At 27.0% G+C, this 6109-nt stretch overlaps 1 protein-coding gene across 1 annotated transcript in view; it reads left to right on the top strand.

Moving 5' to 3' along the window:
• The first annotated feature begins 766 nt into the window (after nt 1-766).
• wake (ankyrin repeat and fibronectin type III domain containing protein wide awake) overlaps nt 767-6109 on the top strand; it is a 180537-nt gene continuing 175194 nt past the window's right edge. The window contains exon 1 of the mRNA XM_089221303.1: nt 767-1028. The gene's annotated coding sequence lies outside the window, so the exon portion shown is untranslated. The remainder of the gene's footprint in view (nt 1029-6109) is intronic.

Raw genomic sequence — 6109 nt, 5'->3', positions numbered from 1 at the left:
TTTATAAGTACCTACCAGTTACCTTAAATTGAAGTCTTAAAAATAATAAAGTAACTGTTTCAAGTAAGAAAAGGAGCTATAACTATCTAGGCCCTAGGGGTGGCTAGGGTGTAAAAATTACTTACTTAACTTAAGTTAAGTATAACAGGCGATTTCTACCTCAGGTGATTTTTACCTTCCTACGGTAAAATTCATAGGTGGGTAAAAATCGCCGGTTATGTTAGGCGATTTTTACCGCAGGCGATTTTTACCTCCTCAGTAAAATTTGTAGGTGGGTAAAAATCGCCTGTTACGGTAGGTGATTTTTACCTCAGGCGATTTTTACCCCCCTCGGTAAAATTCATAGGTGGGTAAAAATCGCCGGTTATGTTAGGCGATTTTTACCGCAGGCGATTTTTACCTCCTCAGTAAAATTTGTAGGTGGGTAAAAATCGCCTGTTACGGTAGGTGATTTTTACCTCAGGCGATTTTTACCCCCCTCGGTAAAATTTACAGGGGGGTAAAAATCGCCTGTTACGGTAGGCGATTTTTACCTCAGGCGATTTTTACCCCCTCGGTAAAATTTACAGGGGGGTAAAAATCGCCTGTTACACCGGGAAAAAGCTCGAGAATAATTTCGAACACTTTACCCTTGGACGCGCGAATGTGATCCAATAGAATGCGCCGCTGTCCCACGTGACTGGCAGCGCGTGCGACGTGCTCTGAAAAGCTTGAGGCCTGCAACCCTGGAAAATCCAGTAGAAAATCGACTCTTCGCCGTACTTATCGATAAACGCGCGACGCTTACACCGATGTGAAGTATCTACATTACGTCTGTAAAACATACGCGTTTTCGTTTTTCCGTTCGTAAAAACCGATTGTTTATTAAAATGATAACATTTCTTGGTGGTTTGATGCAGAATACAAAATGTGTAAAGTGTTTTTTTCGCTCTAGTAATCGTTGTTTAATCTTGTCGTCCGTCCATGATTAGTTTTTACTGACCTCGTATTAATATTGCTTTATCATAATATAAGATCCATAGTGAAAAGTAAGTAAACTATGAAGAAATTAATAGTTTAAAATAAATATTATTTAACGGATTATGAGTTATTCGTCAGAATAATATATAATAGTGTTGTCTGACTGTTTTTCATCTAATTAAAAGTATTTGAAAACGATACATCTTACAGTTATTGGGTCCTGTGGCTCAGATTAAAAGAATGTTTAGGTATGTAAGGAATATAGTTTACAGTGATTTTTAATATTATTGTTATTCACTGTACGATTGGTAATTGGTTTTCTATTGTCGCATTAATCATGTTCAAAACATCCGAACATTGTATAGTAGGTATATGGTTTAATCAAGTCTGTATTTTATTTGTATATTATAATAATAAGTAACGATCGCCCGCTATATATGTATAATATATTATAAACCAGTATACAGGGTGATTTTTTTTATCATGAACCACTCATTATTTCAAAAAGTATCAATGTTTTTGAAAATATTTTTTTACAAAATTTCAGGTTGTTAAAAAACAACGTTTTTATTAAAAAATTATGTTTTTTAATATTTTTTATCTTTATAATTTTTTAAGTTTTTTTACTTTTTTGAATGACAACCTAGAGTTTTAATTTCATATCACAAAGAAGAATTTTTTTCTAAGTATTTTGATACGTAAAAATCGAATTTTGGACGAGTAGTTTATGAATTATAAGTATTTAAAGTTTTGATTGGAAGAGTGGAGTGGTACGGGGTTACCCCGCAAAATGTTTTTCCACTACTCCACTTCTCTAAACTTCAAATATTTATAACTCATAAACTACTCGTCCAAAATTCGATTTTTACGCATCAAAATACTTAGAAAAATATTCTGCTTTGGAATATGAAATTAAAACTCTAGGTTGTCATTTAAAAAAGTAAAAAACTTAAAAAATTATAAGGATAAAAAATGTAAAAATAATATAATTTTTGAATAAAAACGTTGGTTTTTTAACAACACGAAACTTTGTAAAAAAATATTTTCAAAAACATTGATACTTTTTGAAATAATGAGTGGTTCATGATAAAAAATCACCCTGTATATCAGCTAATGATAGTTCTTGTTTGCAATGTATCAGTAATATTTTTCAGAGATATTTTTTAGAAATGTTGACCATGTCTAGTTTACATTGTTACTTTACTTTCATATTATAATTTGATTAATATTAAAACCACACATTTATATTGGTACTTTTCAACAAAATTAGTCTTAGATCTCAATATGTATAACTTTTATACATCTTATTTTAAATTCCCCATTCCAATTGTTGAATATGAACATAAATTTCTAACATTTATAAAATTTCATAAAATGATTAAATGAAATTATAAATATATAAATATCAATTATCAACACGTTTTTATTTTTTGTAGTAATAATTTTTTTTTTTTTTTATTAATTCAAAATAATATACAGTTTTACATTAATTGTACATTTGAATTATCTATCTTCTGTAAGCTAGGCTTGTGGCGAAGATAGAGAGTTATCAATAAATAAATCACATATATCTACCTTTAAATAATTATTAAATATTTCTGGTTGTAAATCATTTGTTTTTAATATTTATTTTGTGTGTAACTTTTTGTAATTAATTTACGCTTAGCAACTTCATGATGTTAAAATTTTTTTTATTATATCAATAAGTTCGATGACCTTGTATGTCAGAAACACTTAAAAAAAAAAATGTGTAACTTTTCATTATATATCTTCCAAATTATAATTTAGGATTATTTTTATTCAGTAGAGAAATACAATGACATGTTGCTGAAAAGCCCAGGTGGTTTCATTTTCCGTCTACAGATATTATCTAATACATACAGTTTTAATTTGACATATAGATAACGAAATCCCATGCCATGTTGGTCCCACTTTTTGTGTGGAATATTATTTTATTTTCGTCTTTCACGTTGAGCTTTATCGTGTATTTATACACACTACGCCCTACAAAAAATCAGTATATTATCTCCATTTCGTGCACATAATATGTTAATCTTATTTATATTAAGAAAATACATTGAAGCTAAATAATACTCAAATATATTTTACTAATTTGTTATTATAATTTATAAGTACGGGAGAGAGTTAAGACTAAAAGTGATAACTAATAAGTAAAAACTAAAAAGAATAGAAAATTATTGAATACTTACGTAAAATCAATCATTATCGTTTTATAATATACAAATGTTAGAGCAATAGTTATTCTTATTTTTTGCGACGGGGACTTAGGCAATACGAATCCCAGTGAAATGGTATTATAATGTTTTTAATTATTATTAGTTATGAAAAAATTACTTAAAAATCGATTTTCGTAAGACCGACCGTTACATATGAGGCATGTGTGACTATAGTGTCTACTTCGTATTAATCGAATAGCGGAAATTAAGGAATCCTATATAGTATTAACCGATTTTCTACTGACCGTTCGCCACGATAATATTTTTATTTTTGTCGTATTCCGTTTCTATTATATGTTTGAGGCGTCATCATTGGTACCACGTCTATGCTTACACAAAAACTACTGACTGTTTATTTAGAGCAGAGGCTTTATATAATATATAAAATCGTGTACCCGGGGGCGACGAAATCCAGAGACGGCGTCTGTTAAAACAAAATATTAACAATATGATGTGCGTGTCGAACGATTTTTGGAAAGCACAACGATATGTGGTCGTTAAAAGTGGTGGGATGAGTGGGCGTGTCAAGCCAAAATAAAATATCCTTAGTTTTCAAATAAAACTTCAATTCTCTGCCGCCGTTCTTGCAGTTATATTGTATTATCTTTTTATGATTTCAATCAGTATATACGGTATCCGTGTTAAACCGATTTAATTCACTAGTAGCATTATAGTTATATATATATAATATACTCAGTTGGGTCAGGACTTTGATATTTTAAAAATATAAAGGACAATGTCGTTATATAAATACACAAATTACTTTAAAAACAACTTCAAATAATAAAACGAAAAACTATACTAACATAATATTATGTTTCTACGGTAAATTATAAATTTAATATAATGAAAAAATCGATGTTAAAAGAAACTTTTATAGTCGTTGTCATAATTATAACAAATTAACTGAATATATTAGAGAATTGAATTAAAACACGCCCAATATTTATCGGTTTCAAATCTGAAAATAAATGTCAGTTAATTTGAATTAAATTAAGGTTCTTATTTTAACTACTAACTATTCTATATTATGTATCATCACATTTAATGTACTTATGCATTTTACGAGCTTATAAGTACAGAAAAAGTAGTATTGTAAATTTCATACACAGCAAAAAATAAAAACAAATTTAAATTAAATTTAAAGTAATTTTAAGCAGTGAAAAATATATTATAAGTTAAGACATCATTATAAAGTAAAAGAAGCATAATTGGTATTCCGAATACAATAATAGTAATGACTAGACATTAGATAACTGTTAAAATATATTTTAAGACTAACAACTGAAATTATATGATTATTTTTACATATTCAGTTTCATGACAAATTTATTTTAAATTTTCGTCAGAATTTAGAACTCAGGTATATGGACGATTAACTTCATAGGATCATTATTATTCATTAATTATTACAAATTGTAACAAGATACTTTGAATAATAACGCTAGTTTTAAATAAATATTGCTATTGTCTTATCGTGGAAGTGTTCTAAGTACCTTTTAATAAATCATTACATTGATTAGCGTAATAATGGTAGAGACCATGATATTATATAATATTGATAATTATTGTTTCATATTCTTATAACTCCTTTTCAATATAAGCCTCCATCACGCATTAATTAAGTAGGGATAATATATTATTATTTGTGTACTACATAACAACATAATATCAGCCAGTGGCCTTCGCTGCCGAGGCTTATTCTAATAAAAAAAAACAACATAATATCTAAAAAAAAAATAATAAATTGAGTATTTATAATATAATAACTTATAAATTATAAACATTTTAAACTTGTGGTTAAAAATATATACAAAATTTAATTTTAATTTTAATTACACTTAAGAACAACAATCAACTTATTTATTAATCACTTTTGTTTAAAGTTCAGAAATAAAAATTGGAGTTAGATAAAAATGTCTTCTAAATTATAATACAGGTTAAAAATTAAAAAAAGTAACTTAAAATCTTTACAAATGATTGGTAGTATAGTAAGTGTAGAATGTGGTATCAGGATCATGAATATTAGATCATAATTTATAGTATTAATTATTACATATTATTATATGTATCATATTATGCACGTATACAGAGTGAAACAGTGAGCCTCTGTTAACTTGAGTTAGAAATAACTGTGAAAACATTTTTTTATCAAAATATTATGTAAATTATGTAAACATTACATTTATATCAATATGTTTATTAAAGTATATATCATGAATTAATCACTTGAATTAAACCTCATAAGTTTTAATTATTAATTAAAGGCGATAATAATTTTTTTTCATTGAACGTTAATAAAACGAACAATATTTAACCGTACCTGCACATATCTAAAAACTCAACAACCATTTTATAATCTCATTCCATTGAACACCATACCTAAAACCGAGTTTCTATATAAAAAAAAAAATGTTTTAAGTTACTAATCACTAATCAGTAGATATTAGTATATCAAAGTAAATGGTTAATGAATTATGTATTTTACCATTTTTACCTATCTATGTTATTAGTAATATTATAATATGATACAATGGTATTATTGGTAACTTAGATAGGGTTAAGTATTCTACACTTTATATATTTGTTAGTATTAAATAATAATATATACAGCCATACAGGGTGTAACGGAAAGTCCTGACCAAAAAAAATAAAGATTATGCTAATTCAACGTACTTATATAAAAAATTGTTAGTATTATATGATAAGTAAATAATTTAAGAAATATACTCATGTCAGCAAATTCTTAAAAATCGTATTTTTAAAAAATGTAGTACCTACGTTCTAAATTAATTTAACCAAAAAAATTTTGAATTAAAAAAATTTCTAAAAAATAAACTATTTGACGTAGATAAATTTTTTTACCATCAAAATGTTTCTTATAATCAGATTCAAAAATAGGCTATTTTGAA

Source organism: Diuraphis noxia, unplaced genomic scaffold (assembly GCF_037042655.1).
Source record: "Diuraphis noxia isolate RWA-SAM2 unplaced genomic scaffold, SU_Dnox_SAM2 contig0002, whole genome shotgun sequence".
NCBI classification, from domain to species: domain Eukaryota; kingdom Metazoa; phylum Arthropoda; class Insecta; order Hemiptera; family Aphididae; genus Diuraphis; species Diuraphis noxia.
Note: the sequence above shows the minus strand (reverse complement) of the source record. Positions and strands in the feature narration are given on the sequence as shown.